This window comes from Pituophis catenifer, unplaced genomic scaffold, assembly GCF_029215685.1.
Source record: "Pituophis catenifer annectens isolate HBS135680 unplaced genomic scaffold, rPitCat1.0.hap2 SCAF_2, whole genome shotgun sequence".
Taxonomy (NCBI): Eukaryota; Metazoa; Chordata; class Lepidosauria; order Squamata; family Colubridae; genus Pituophis; species Pituophis catenifer.
Window position 1 is genome coordinate 86,161,151 of NW_027256882.1, and position 16,254 is coordinate 86,177,404.

Consider the following 16,254-nt stretch of genomic DNA (forward strand, 5'->3'; position numbering starts at 1 on the left):
AGATGTACTTTTTCTACATGAGGTGTCTCCAGCCCAATCCGCATCTGCGTAACATGTGAGGTTTGGTTCTTTATTATTGTTAGGTTCTAACATTAAACAAAAATCTAATGTATTTTTCAGATATCTTAATATCCTTTTAACAGCTTCCCAGTGATACATAGTTGGCTTGCTGACATGTCTGGATAATAAATTGAGGGGTAAAGCGATATCAGGTCTTGTCCAATTAGAGATATAAAGAAGTGAACCTATGACTGATCTATAAAACGTGTTATCTTTGAATTCAGGGGATGATTCATCAGCATTTCTTAGAAAGTCAGTCTGCATAGGAGTATCACAAGGTTTGGCATCACTTAGATTGCATTTGTTTAAGAGCTCTATGATCTTATCTCTCTGAGTAAGTTTGAATCCTCTTTTAGTCTTATTAATTTGAACACCAAGATACTTATTTACTTTGCCTAAAGATTTCAATGAGAAATGTTCATTTAGCTTAGTTACAAATGTTTCTCTTCTCTCTTTATGTTTACCTATGTATAAAATGTCATCCACATAGATCAATACAAACTCTATGTAATCATCACCTTTTTTGACAAAGAAACAGTTATCAGCAGTAGTAGCATTGAAGTCCATAGTTTTAAGTACTTTTACTAAACAATCATACCATCGTTTACCAGATTGTTTTAACCCGTATAAACTCTTGTTTAACAACCAAGTCTCATTCTTGTTTGTGTATTGACTGTGAGGTGCTCTTACATATATTTCCTTATCTAGTTTTGCGTGTAGATACGCTGTCTGTATGTCATATTGGAATACATCGAGATTGAGTGCTGATGCTACTACTAGAGCTGTTTTGACACTTTCAGTTCTTACTGTGGGGGAATATGTGTCAGTATAGTCCTCCGGATATTTCTGTGCATAACCTTGTGCAACCAGTCTAGCTTTGTATAGAGTATTGCCTCCCTCTAAGTTTTTAATTTTATATATCCACCTAGTACCAATAATTGTTTTGTCTTTTGGTGCAATTGCAGGTGTAAATACGTTTAATCCTTGTAAACTTTCCATCTCTTTTTTCATTGCTAATTCCCATTTTTCTTTTTCTTTACGAGGAAGCTTTAACACTTCCTCATATGTATTAGGTGTCGTTGACTCACCATCCATATGCATTATGTAATCCTTGTATTTATTTGGCATCTGATTTCTGGTGTTTCTAATTGTTTTTTCAGGTTTACTATTATTATCATGCAAATATCTTGCTTCCTTTTTTGTTAGTGTATCTGTCTTTATTTTGTGTTGGCTATTTGTCCATGTTTTGGTTTTGTTTCTATGTTTGTTGTTATTTTGCTTTTCTATAGTCCCTTTCTCTTGAGATTTTGTATCTTTGTTGTTACTTGGAAATATTTCATTAAGATGTATTTTAGACCAGTTGGCCTGCTCATGGAACACAGCTGTTCTGGAAACTATAAATTTGTTATTATTATCAATGAATCTGTACCCTTTTGTGCCTGTCTCATATCCCATAAATCTGAGTCTTCTGGACACGTTTTCTCCCTTTCTTCTTAATTGCTTAGGTATGTGTACGTCTGCAGTGACTCCAAATATGTGCATGTGTGCCAATTTTGGTTTCCTATTATACATCACTTCATATGGTGTCTTATTTACAATGCTGGACCAGGTTCTATTCTGTGTGTAATTGGAATAATGTAGGGCCTCTGACCAGAATTGTCTGCCCAAGCCAGCATCTTCCAATGTGCATCTAATCATGGTTTGTAATGTTGAATTCTTCCTCTCTACAATCCCATTCTGAAACGCAGAAAATGGACTAGATGTGTAATGTAACATTCCTTTGTCCTTCAGCCATTGGGAGAATTCTTTAGACATGAATTCACATCCCCTATCTGTCATGATTTGTTTTATTTTGATATTGTGTTGTGTTTCTATGCGTTTATAAAATTCTTTAAATTTCTGAAAGGTTTCATCTTTGTGTTTTAATGTATAAACAAATCCATAGCGACTATAATCGTCCACTATGGTCAAGAAGTAACGTTTTCTATATGTGATTGATGGAGTTAGTGGACCAACTAAGTCCATGTGTACTAAATCAAAAATTTTGTTGGTTGACCTAGTTGATTTTCTTGGCCTGGGGCTAGTTTTTAGTTTTGTAGATTTACATACTGAGCATTCCAAATAGTTTTCACAATTTTTTATTTTAACACCTTCTGCGTGTTCAGTCATTTTTTGTACTACAGGAAAACTGGCATGTCCTAACTTCCTATGTAAGATGTGAGCACACTCATCATGAATTGGCTTACCTATTTTTGGTTTTTTTTTCATTATGTGCATCTTTGTGATCATGAGATATTTTACATTCATCATTGTCACTGTTGCTAATGTTTTCATCATCTACTTCAATACAATCTTCCATATTTGAATCAATGTTGTGCAACCATTTTTCCTTTGTTATTAGATAAGGTAGGCCTCCTTTAATCATCACAGTGCCTATATCTATTTTATTTTTCTCCAAAGTCGCTTTTCCTTTAGAAAAAACAATGTTAATATCAGAATCCCTGCTTAGTTTTATGGCACTTAGTATGTTATGAGGTATTTCGGGTATTAATAATACCCCCTCTATTTTTCCTAGGCCAGGTAAGGTTACATTCCCTCTACCTAATACTTGAACCTTTTCTTGGTTAGCTACCTTTATCACAAATTTATCTTCTACAAATGAAGATAGTATATTTTTGTTATTAGTGGTGTGATTAGTTGCTCCAGAATCAATAAGCCAATTGTTGTTCTCATTCTGCTGTATGTTAATGTTGTCTTGTTTATTTAATCCATTCAGTGAACCAGATTTTCTATCCTTTGAATTATCTCTGCCCCCTCTATTCTCTTTGTAATTTGGTGGGCTTCTATATCTATGTCTATCCATAGAAGACTGTCTATAATTGTATTTGTTTCTGTATTCTGATCTATGTCTTTCTTTTGAAATTTTGGGGCAATCTCTTCTATTGTGTTCCCTGGATCCACAGTTGTGACATCTAAATGTCTCATTATATTTTTCTTGAAAAGCTACTTTTCTATATGGTTTGTGTTCTATGTGATTGTTAGAACGATTCCTTCTTGAATTGTCTTCTGCTATTAACTTATTGGATAGACTTTCTATGGATAAGTATCCTAGATTGATTGTGTCTAAGTGTGACATATAATTATCCCATGATGGGTCAAGTGAGTTGATGATAACACTTTTCATTGTTTGGTCTGAAATCACCTCCCCCCTTAAATGCAGTTCAGCTCTTATTTTGTTTAAAGATATTAAGTGCTCACTTATGGAAACCCCTGGTTTTATCCTAGATGAAAAGAAATCTTTAGACATCCTTGTGGTAGTAGCTACACTGTCACTGTGAAACAAATTGAACATGCATTGAATAATTTCTGAAACAGTCAGATTTTGCTTAATGCTGTGATACATTGCAGGAGATACACTAGAAATTAATAAGAAAAATGCTCTATGGTGTAAACAGTCTAATTTTAAAGTCCAAGGTCTTTTTGGGGGACTAGTGATAAAAAACAGTAAGTTTTCTTTCATAAAGACAACCTGGAGCTGCTGATACCATTCTTGTAAATTAATGCCATCTATCCTCAGCTTTGGGAAGTCACTGGGTAAATTTCCGACATTATTAGGTCCATTACTTACAACCTGAGGTAGTCCGTGGTCTCGTAAGTGCTGAAAGTCACAAAACGGCGTGGGGATGCTCGCAACGAGCCTGCACGGTCTTCTCAGCAATTCATGTCTTCCCGGACCGTCTGCGTAGTCTCGCGCATGCGCGTTGTCCATTTCGTCCCTGGAGTCGTCGTGAGAGGTTCTCGTCGTTGCGGCTTGCTCGTTCTGCTCCTCCTCAGACGAATCGGTCTCTGGCTCGATCTTGGGAGTCCTGACGATGGTGGCTGCTCTTCCTCTTCTTTTGAGAGCGTTGGTGCTTGCTTCGGTCTGTGGCGTGGGGCGGTATCGGCAGGGCTCTCTGGGTTCGGGCATCGGCGCTCTCGTAGTCAGGATGGGAGCGGGTAGGTCTTGAGGCATTGGCTTGCTCGCTCGCTTCTTGGTTAGCTTTTTAGTAATTTTTAGTTTTGGCCCAAATGCAGCAAAAAGCGTTTTCATTGCTGATTTTATCTGATTATCTGTTGAATCATCTTCACTTTCCGATTCCGATTCTTCTGAGGTGTTTGAATCTTCTTTTTCGTTTTCGTTGTCTGGTAATGTTTTTCGCGCCAGAAATTTTGAATCGAGTTTTCTGATTGGCTCTGCTTCGCTCACCCTGGAGGTCTGTTGAAACCAAGATGGCTGCCATTCAAAATTTCGCGCGGGATCACCGTTTTTCTTCTTCACAGTAATTTTTTCTGCAGTCATATCACTCACTATTTTTGGGTCTTTTGGTTTCTCATTAGTGATGTGCTTCTCTCTCGCTGCTCCGCTGTTCTTCAGCATATCTTGGAGGTTCGCGATGAGGCTTTCATCATTCTTCTGGCTCTTTAATAGTTTTAATATCTCTGACCTGAGTTCGTTGTTTTCTATTTCAATTTCCTCCCGATCATCATTTTCATCTATTATTTCTTCGTCTTCAGTGGTGTATTCTTCGGATTCTCTCGAAATCGCGTTTGTGGATTCGTCGATTATTTCTTGGTCCGTTTCCATTTCTTTGCTGTATGCCCTGGTGTTGGGCCTATCTCTCTTAGACATTTTTAAAAATTTTTATTGAGTCAATTAACCATCCTCTGCTACCAGCTTGTTGCAATATTTTCAGGATCAGACTCAATAAATTTAGTAAGAGTTAAAGGTTTAAATATTTCTCCTTTTATTTACATTAGGCATTCTATATTCACTGAATATTCACAGATAGAAGCAAGAAAATGGGTGCATACAGCTCCTTATATATACAATGGGTGGAGCTAGATGTGGGAGTGGTGAATTATGAATACATTAAGAAGTGAAGAATAAATTAACCCCTGATACCCCGTTCATATGCTATTTACACATTAGAGAATAAGGCATTTACATCTGACAGGGTTCATTTAACAGAGCACCTCATGCAAGACTCTGAGAACTTTTGGTCATCTCACCGAGTAGAGAAGACCAAAAGGCCTCTGAGTCTTGCATCAGAAAGGACGTTCTATTTTGTCAGCAAAAATTATAATAATCAGTCACTTCACACCTAGTGTCATGATGGGTGATTGAACATAGGACTGCATGAATTTAATCAGCACTTATTGATAGTATCATTTTAGAATTCTCACTTGCACTTTGCGTTTGAGAGGAAAGGAAGAATTAAGCCTAAATTAAATGCAATTATTTTGAAGCTAAACCGACTATATCAATTCCTAATAAAAGAATAGTTGCTTTTATTAACCTTTAAAGGAGAAACAAAGAATTACAAACGGCAACAAGACTATCTTAAACCAACAAAATAATGCAACAGTTGGAAAAAGGCTACCAAAAGTGAAAGGACACTGTTGCCCCTATTTTCATCTGACCTCAAATAAATTCACACATTCTGTTTCCAGACATGGTTCCTTTGCCACTTGCTACTAAATAAATTGACAGATGTGGGGCTGAGCACAATGTTTAGTCTCTCTCATTGTATTTTCCAGAACCCAAGTGGAAAGATTTTTGTTGGAGATTATGGAAAGCTGCTGCTGGTCAGAGTCCTATAGACCATACAAGGTTCCATGGACAAAGTTAATTCAATTCAAGACAGCTCCATATGTTACTTACAGTATGTTCTTGTGTGCTCAACTGTCTCCCTGAATATACTGATTCCTAGTTTTTGTACAATAGGAGATTAATTCCCTGAATGTCAAATCTCCAGAAAGTCTCCAGGCATCTAAAGTAGATGTAGAAATAAATTTGATTCATCAGTACATTAATGGACTTCCTAATTGTGGAAGAACACCATGGAATATGACCCATTGTGAACTTGGATCATAGTCTACTGTACATTTGTAGTCATCGGTAACAGTGGTGGGTTGCCCCCGGTTTGGACTGGTTTGGAAGAACCGGTAGTAAAATTGTCAGGAGGCTCCACCCACCAACCCAGATGTCATCAGGAAGTTTCTGTGCATGTGCAGAAGAGCGTGCGCGAGAGCAATGCGAGATCACGCGTGCAGTCCCATTACGAACCGGTAGTAAAGGTAAATAGAACCCACCCTGATTGGTACTGTATTCATATGATTCTGGCCAGTATTGAAAGATTTAAATACTTTCTCTAAAACAATATATTCAACAGCCTTCTAAAGCACTACAAGCTGCACCCTCGGACAAGAATGCATTTCTTTGTAAGATGCAATGTGAGACCTAATTTCCTGAATTCTCATTTAGGTTAAGCCATAGTTTACTATAATTGATTAAATAAGCCACAATTGTCTGAATTCTCACATCATCATAAACTATGTTCCAATAAATTAAAGCAATACACGAACTTAACCAATTTGCTTTTGTCTCCAGTCCCAAGATAGTTAAAATATGATGTTAAAAAAATGAATAACTGGTATGCTTGAAATGGATCTAACATAAATAAACTAACATTCAAATAATTATTTCTATAAATGAGGAACATTTTATTTATTTATTTAAAACATTATTCAGCTGTCCATCTTATACAGAACTCTGAATGGCTCCCAATCAAGAATTAAAACAATATTAAAAACCATATGAAAACTATTAAAACCATAAACATTAAAAATAAAAACCTGTTGCCATGTCAAAGGTTCAACATGCAGCCATCACATCCTATTTCAGTGCTAGGGCTTGGAAAAGCCAGATCTTCAGTGTTTTTTAAAAGCTAGGAGGTTTGAACCTTTGGGCTAAGAATGTTTTCTATAGGGCAGGGGCTGCCATGGAAGAGCCATACTTCCTGGCTCCTTCCAATAAGATGGCAATGTTTAAAGGAAGGACCAGGACGGCGGTCAGCAACCTACGGCTCTGGAGCTGCATGTGGCTCTTTTGTCACTCTGCTGCGGCTCCCTGTCGCCGCCACATTTTGAAAGGAGCTTCCGGTTATGGGGAGGAAAAGCACAGCAGACCAGGAAAAGACTCTATGGCAAGGAGTGGGTTTTCTGGTCAGCTCCACAATTGATAGGGCTTTCAGTTGGGACAGGTAGAGGAAAAAGGATGCCGCACTAGGAGGAGACTCTATGGTGGAGGAACCGGACTTCCGGTTGGCTCCAGAATTGAACGGGGGGCTTCCTGTTAGGACCTTTGTGGTTCTTTGAGTGTTTAAGGTTGCCAACCCCTGGCCTAGGAAAAGACCCACCTATCTAATGTAGACCAGTAGATGTTTTTAGAGAAAGGCAGTTCCACAGATAACCTGGTGCTGTGCCATGTTGGATCTTAAAGGTAATAACCATCACCTTGAATTGCCCCCAGAAGAAACCGGAAGCCAGTGCAGCTCATGTAACTGAAGTATTAAATGCGTAATCTAGAGACACCCATCACTGCGCATGCTGCGACATTCTTTACCAGTTGTAGCTTCTGAATGGTCTCGAAGGGCACCCCCATTGCAATAATCCCAATGGGAACTACCAAGACATGAGTGACCATGAGCCAGGCTTCTCAGTCCAGGAAATGGTGCAATTGGTGCACCAGATGAATCTATGGAAAGCCCCCCACCCCACCCCTCCCCAGGTACAGCTACCACCTGCTCCTCAAGCAGGAGCCATGAATCTAGGAGGACCTTGAATTTGTGCACCAACTCAGTCTGGGAGACTGCCTCCCCACCTAAAGTCAAAAGAAAATATCATTTGGGCCTGGGGTGTGGGCAAAACTTAGAGCCACTCCATCTTGCCAGGGTTGAGTCAAAACCAGCACTGCCACAGTATCACCTGTATGGATAGGTGCAAGGGATATGAAATTAGGTACTACTACAGTCATGTCAGGAGCATTGAAGCACTTCTGGGTTTAAAGGATTGAAAAGTATCATCATTGCCCAGGAGGACGCCCAGTTGGAGTCTTCTTTCATGTCCCTTCTTTCATGTCACGTTAAATATAATTAGGTGTTATTCACATAGTGATGATACTAGACCCCATACTGATGGATGACCTCCCTCAGTGTTTCATGTAGATTTTAAAAAAAGGAAGGTGAAAGGTTCAAGCCCTGGAGCATCCCACATTGTAGAATCCTAGAGCTCAACCTCTCTTTTCGTACCAACACCAACTGGAACCAATTACAGAAGTAGGAGGAGAACCATCGTATCCCAGTGCCTCCAACTCCCAACCTCTGAAGCCGGTCTCAAAGGATACCAAGGTCAATAGTATCAAAACCCTCTGAGAGGACCAGGAAGGCCAGACTGGTTTCATCACCCCATCCCAAGCCCTCCAAGTGTCATCAATGCCATTTCAATGCTGTGCTTTGATCTGAATCCAGACCTAAAAGAGTCCAGGTAATCGGTTTCATCCAGGGTTCTTTGCAGCTGGGCACCAACCACTTTCTCAACAATTTTCCTTAAAAAGGGAAGACTGAAGACTACATGAACGTTGCCTAATACTATTGGTTCGAAGGAGAGCCTCTTGAAAAGGAGGATGCACCACTGCGTCCTTCAGGGCAGGAGGTGCTACCCTCTTCTGGAAAGAGGCATTAATCACTGCTTGAATCAAACCACATGCCACCTCTTTGGAGGCCTTAACCAACCAGAAGAGGCATGGGTCCAGAATGTAGGTGGCCAAGCTCACATGTGGCCATGTCCACTTCCTCAAGAAGTCCCATAGAACCATACATCTTGGGAACTCCATTGCTAGCCCAGATTTAGAATCCAAGAATGTGGGCAGGGATGCTACTACATTACAGAGAATAAGATAAGTGAATAGTAATTCCCACTGATCCCTATGGACCAACCTCACAAAAAAGATCTCCTACAGTACTTGATGATGTCTGGGGCAGGACCACTAATGTCCAGCAGAGGCTCGTGGAAGACAACAGCTACACATCCACCCCTACCTTGGAGTCCTAGTTGGTGTGACATTCAAAATTCCAGTGGCATATTTCAGAGAGGGTAGCCCCCCCCCCACTCCACACTCAACCCAGTATCAGGCCAGGCCATAAAGTGATGGTGTAATGGTATGTGGGAATGACCTTAGGAGACAGGGGAAAAACCACAGCCGGGGGAATGGTCAGATAAGTGGTAATTTACCAGTAATTTACCAGTAGAGGAATGTGATTGCAGCAAACATCTCAGAAGGGACCCTCCCTAGTTGCTTGAGCTGTAAAGACAAGGTGGGGGGAAAATGTATTTTCGGACTTGCAGGATTCTATTAATACCTTGCAATAAAATAAAATTACCGTATTTTTCAGAGTATAAGACGCACCTACCTTTTTTGTTTTCTTTTTTTTATAAAAAGGTGTTTTTTTTTATTTTTTAGACAAACACACACACATACAAATATACAATGTATTTTCTTTGAACAGAGTATTTGGTCAGTTCACAAATTTAAACAGTGTTTAGTCATTTCAATTAAATTTACAATTTCTATATTTACTTTTTGCCATATTTATTCCTCATCTATTTTTTTTAAACCAATATTACCCTTCATCCTCATTACTAATCTTAATCAAATTCCATTTTTCCCTTCTATTCTATATTATACCCCTTCCCATTGTCATCTATTTTATATCCCTCCTCACATTGGTTAATTATGTAATATTACAATTGTTTAATACAAATTCAATATGTTAATATAAATCAATTAGTTATATAACTATTTTTTTTGTATATTAATCAATATGAACATGAATATTCCAATTATTTCTATGCAATCCAATTTCTTACAAATCAATTATATTTACCAATAATAATAAATTAAATAATTTTCCCCATATATTCCTCCAAACCACAATTTAACAATTTCTGCTTTCAACACAATATACAATAGTATCTCAATTATTACAATTCCCTAGTTAAATAGAGCTTTCCCCTTATGTGACTCATTTTCACATCTTAAACTCTCCCAATAACCCAAATAGTTTTGCCCATATAATTCTCCAAATCACAACTTAATCATTTCTACTTTCATCACAATATATAATTAAAAATATTTCAATTGTTACAATTTCCCTAATTAAATTTAAAAATGTTCTAGCTGTTATCCAAGCTACAACTTAATCCTTTTTACTTTCACCACCATATACCATTAAAGGTATTTCAATTGTTACAGTTTATACTTATTCATATTTCTAAAAAAAATAATAAAATGAAAACTTATCATTGTCTAGATTTTAAAAATACAAAGACAAATATTCCAGTTATTATTCATTCATTTTTACAATCATGATTTCCCATTTATTTCTTACTACTATTCATATTTCAATTTTAAATATGTATAACATCTTTCTCTTTCATTTTTTTCTTTTTCTCCCTTCCCATTTTTATTTTTGCCTTTTTCTTTCTCCTTTTTTTCTTTTGTGTTTTAAAATCTTGAACTCTCCTATTTTGCCCTAAATTTCCCATTGTTTGCACCTACCTTTTTTGGTGAGGAAAAAGAAGAAAAAGAAATCTTTCTCTGCCTCTGCCTAATTTTGTGATGTTACAGCAAACAGCCTGCTTTATTTTCATTTTTGTTTTCAGCATAGCTTGATTAGCACAAGGGGAAAAAAAAATCTGCTCCAGCAATTTACTTCTTTGCAGCAAGCAGCAGAGCCCTGCGCAAAACAGCTGAGAGCAAATCAGCTGAGAGTCGGAGGCCGATCCAATCAACTTACCAATTCGGTCTTACTTACCTGGTAAGATTCGATCCAATTGAATCTTACCAGGCTCAAGATTGACTCAGCCTTCCATCCTTTCTAAGGTAGGTAAAATGAGGACCCAGTTTGTGGGGGCAATAAGCTGACTTTGTATAAATATACAAAAGTATGAAGGCTATTGCTTAACGCATTGTAAGCCGCCCTGGGTCTCCGGAGAAGGGCGGCATATAAATAAAATAAAATAAAAAAAACTTGTGCTAATTAGCCTGTCTGAAGCTGAAAGGAGCTGTTTTTTCTTGCTGTTTGCTTGCAAGGAGGTAACTGCTGCGAGGCAGAGGCCAAAGGGTGGGGGCCAGTGGGTGGGTGGGGCTACATTCAGTGTATAAGATGCACCTAAATTTTCACCCCCTTTTAGGGAAGAAAAAGGTGCATCTTATACTCCGAAAAATGCGGTAGGTCATCTAGGTAAGCTTCCTGGTTTGCAAGGCTGACACCATTGGTAATGTAAAAAGGTAAGTGCAGAACTGCCTAGATCCCATTATATTACAACAGAGAATCTGGTGGAAAGAAACATATTTTTTTTTAAAAAGTAAGACTATGGACAGACCACAAGTTGAGACTAGTCTCTCACAAATGATGTTCTCTCAGAGTCTGGAGGTGTGTGTGTGTGTGTGTCCCTGCATGTATGAGACAGAGACAGAGAGAAAGACAAAGACAGAGACAGACAGACAGAGAGAATGTAAGAGAGAGAGATTCAGACCACTGGGGTAATTCAATATAACATAGTCACCAAACTGATTTCCTGGAACATCTGTAAAGTTATCATGGGTGAGTATTGAGAAATTGCTGGGAACACAGATTTAGAAATCTAGTAAAAAAAATGAACAGGTTAAAATATTGTGGGAATACCAAATACAAACTGATAAAGTCTTGGCTCATAACACACCAGATTTAGCTGAGGTTGAAAAGAATAAACTGTGAACAATTGATGTAGCAATACCAGAGGATAATAGAGCACAAAGAACTGGAGAAGGTTACAAAGTATCAAGATCTTAAAATCAAAATTGAAAGATTATAGCATAAATTATCAGTGGTAGTCCCAGTGGCTATTGGCACGCTAGGTGCCATAGCAAAAATCTTGAATGGCATTTAGAAAATGAGCATTGACAAAATTTCCACCTGTCAATTGCAAAATCCTTGGATCTGCATATATATTATACCAATATATTATGGCATATGTTTTTGGCTGCCCAAGAACAAGTCTTGCAGACCAATTAAATAAAAGCAAAAATTCAACATGTCAGCAACAACAGCAAATGTCGCTTATACAACGAGAAAGATGAAAAAGTGGATCACCTTCTCAGCGGCTGCAGCAAAATCTCATAGACTATCTACAACATCATGATCGAGTTGCCACAATCATACACTGGAAGCTTTGCCAGAAGTTTGGGTTCGAATGCAGCAAAGATTAATGGGAATACCAAATTGAGAAAGTTCTTGAAAATGAGCAAGTCAAGATCCTTTGGGACTTTCAGATCCAAACAGGCAGACCTCTGGTCCACAACATGCCTGACATCACTATTGCGGAAAAGAAAAAAAAAATCTGGTTCATTGATATTGCAATATCAGGTGATGCAAAATTGAGGCGAAACAACTAGAAAAAATAACAAACTATCATGATTTGCAATTTGAAGTTGAGCAATTATGGAGGAAGAAATCAATGGTTGTACTGATAGTAATAGGAGTCCTTGGAGCAATACCCAAAGGGCTGCTGAGATACATGGAAATTTTGAACTTATTAGACCTAAATATCCTGACTTTACCAAAAAAAAAAAACCAACCCAACCCAAACTCCACCCTACTCAGATCTGCCTATATACTCAGACGCTACTTTAACAGCTCTTAGGTCCTTGGTTAGGACTTGGACTGTTCAGTTTTTACCAGTCCCAGACTGTGAATCGAATTGAAGATTAACTATCATCATCAACATCATTATCATCATCATCCTTGTTTTAAGGTATGCAGTACAGAATTCCAGAGACTTGGGAAATACTGCCAAGATGCTCACTATTCCTTACCGCTGAAGAATTTTTGTTCAGAAGGTACCAGAGAAGAAAGTTGCAACTTCCCCATTATTCTAACCTAAATTGTTGCAATATTTTTCAGGATCAGACTCAATAAATTTAGTAAGAGTTAAAGGTTTAAATATATCTCCTTTTATTTACAATAGGCATTCTATATTCACTGAATATTCCTAGGTAGAAGCAAGTAAATGGGGGCAAACAGCTCCTTATATATACAATGGGTGGAGCTAGATGTGGGAGTGGTGAATCATGAATACATTAAGAAGTGAAGAATAAGTTAACCCCTGATACCCCGTTCATATATTATTTACACATTATAGAATAAGGCTTTTACATCTGACAAATCCCCCTCTAAATGCCGATTCGTTACACAACACCAATTACATTCAGATTCAGGACAGTACAAAACATACAATTTAGAAGTTAAGTATTTATGCTGCTTGGCAGGTAAAGGCTTTGTCAATATGTCAGCTAATTGTTCTGAAGTTTCACAATGCACAGCTTTAATAAATCCATCCTGAGATAATTGTCTCACATGTTTAAATTTTATATCTATGTGTCTGGACCTTTGTCCAATGGCGTCAGATCTGGATATTTCAATAGCTGCTTTATTATCTTCATGCATAATAAAAGGTAAAGCAGGTTTTTTCCAAACATCTGAAATCAAATCATTAAACCATACAAGGTTATTTGCAGCTTTAGATAAACAAACATATTCTGCTTCTGTCGTTGAAGTGGCCACTTATTCTTGTTTACCAGTGTACCAGTAAACTGGACAGTCATTTAAGAGGAATATATAACCAGATGTACTTTTTCTACATGATGTGTCTCCAGCCCAGTCTGCATCTGCATAACATGTAAGCTTTGGTTCTTTATTATCGTTAGGTTCCAACATTAAACAAAAGTCTAGTGTACTTTTCAGATATCTTAATATTCTTTTAACAGCTTCCCAGTGGTACATTGTTGGCTTGCTGACATGTCTGGATAATAAATTGAGGGGTAAAGCGATATCTGGTCTTGTCCAATTAGATATATAAAGAAGTGAACCTATGACTGATCTATAAAATGTGTTATCTTTGAATTCAGGGGATGATTCATCAGTATTTCTTAGAAAGTCAGTTTGCATAGGAGTATCACAAGGTTTGGCATTACTTAGATTGCATTTATTTAAAAGCTCTATGATCTTATCTCTCTGAGTAAGTTTGAATCCTCTTTTTGTTTTATTAATTTGAACACCAAGATATTTGTTTACTTTGCCTAAAGATTTCAATGAGAAATGTTCATTTAGCTTAGTTACAAAGGTTTCTCTTCTCTCTTTATGTTTTCCTATGTATAAAATGTCATCCACATAGATCAATACAAATTCCATGTAATCATCACCCTTTTTAACGAAAAAACAGTTATCAGCAGTGGTGGCATTGAAGTCCATGGTTTTAAGTACTTTTACTAAGCAATCATACCATCGTTTACCAGATTGTTTTAACCCGTATAAACTCTTGTTTAACAACCAAGTCTCATTTCTGTTTGTGTATTGACTGTGGGGTGCTCTTACATATATTTCCTTATCTAGTTTTGCGTGTAGGTACGCTGTCTGTATGTCATATTGGAATACATCGAGATTAAGTGCTGATGCTACCACTAGAGCTGTTTTGACACTCTCGGTTCTTACTGTGGGGGAATACGTGTCAGTGTAATCCTCCGGATATTTCTGTGCATAACCTTGTGCAACTAGTCTAGCTTTGTATAGGGTATTGCCTCCCTCTAAGTTCTTAATTTTATATATCCACCTGGTACCAATAATTGTTTTATCCTTTGGTGCGATTGCAGGTGTAAATACATTTAGTCCTTGTAAGCTTTCCATTTCTTTTTTCATTGCTAATTCCCATTTTTCTTTTTCTTCACGAGGGAGTTTTAACACTTCCTCATATGTATTAGGTGTCTTTGGCTCATCATCCATATGCATTATATAGTCTTTATATTTATTTGGCATCTGATTTCTGGTGTTTCTAATTGTTTTTTCAGGTTTACTATTGTTATCATGCAAATATCTTGCTTCCTTTTTAGTTAGTGTATCTGTCTTTATTTTGTGTTGGCTATTTGTCCATGTTTTGGTTTTGTTTTTATATTTGTTGATGTTTTGCTTTTCTATGGTCCCTTTCTTTTGAGATTTTGTATCTTTGTTGTCACTTGGAAATATTTCATTAAGATGTATTTTAGACCAGTTGGCCTGTTCATGGAATACAGCTGTTCTGGAGACTATAAATTTGTTATTACTATCAATGAATCTGTACCCTTTAGTACCTGTCTCATATCCCATAAATCTGAGTCTTCTGGACACGTTTTCTCCCTTTCTTCTCAGTTGCTTAGGTATGTGTACGTCTGCAGTGACCCCAAATATGTGCATGTGTGCCAATTTTGGTTTTCTATTATACATTACTTCATATGGTGTTTTATTTACAATGCTGGACCAGGTTCTATTCTGTGTGTAATTGGAATAATGTAAGGCTTCTGACCAGAATTGTTTGCTTAAGCCAGCATCTTCCAATGTGCATCTAATCATGGTTTGTAATGTTGAGTTCTTCCTCTCTACAATCCCGTTCTGGAACGCAGAAAATGGACTAGACGTGTAATGTAACATTCCTCTGTCCTTTAACCATTGGGAGAATTCTTTAGACATGAATTCACATCCCCTATCTGTCATAATTTGTTTTATTCTGATATTGTGTTGTGTTTCTATGCGTTTATAAAATTCTTTAAATTTTTGGAAGGTTTCGTCTTTGTGTTTTAATGTATAGACAAATCCATAACGGCTATAATCGTCTACTATGGTTAAGAAGTAACGTTTTCTATAAGTGATTGATGGAGTTAGTGGACCAACTAAGTCCATGTGTACTAAATCAAAAATTTGGTTGGTTGATCTGGTGGATTTTCTTGGTCTGGGGCTAGTCTTTAGTTTTGTAGATTTACATACTGAGCATTCCAAATAGTTTTCACAATTTTTTATTTTGACACCTTCTGCGTGTTCAGTCATTTTTTGTACTACAGGAAAACTGGCATGTCCTAACTTCCTATGTAAGATGTGAGCACACTCATCATGAATTGGCTTACCTATTTTTGGTTTTTTTTCATTGTGTACATCTTTGTGATCATGAGATGTTTTACATTCATCATTGTCACTGTTGCTAATGTTTTCATCATCTACTTCAATACAATCTTCCATATTTGAATCAATGTTGTGTAACCATTTTTCCTTTGTTATCAGATAAGGTAGGCCTCCTTTAATTATTACAGTGCCTATATCTATTTTATTTTTCTCTAAAGTCGCCTTTCCTTTAGAAAAAACTATGTTAATATCAGAATCTCTACTTAGTTTTATGGCACTTAGTATGTTATGAGGTATTTCAGGTATTAGCAATACCCCCTCTATTTTTCCTAGACCTGGCAGTATTACA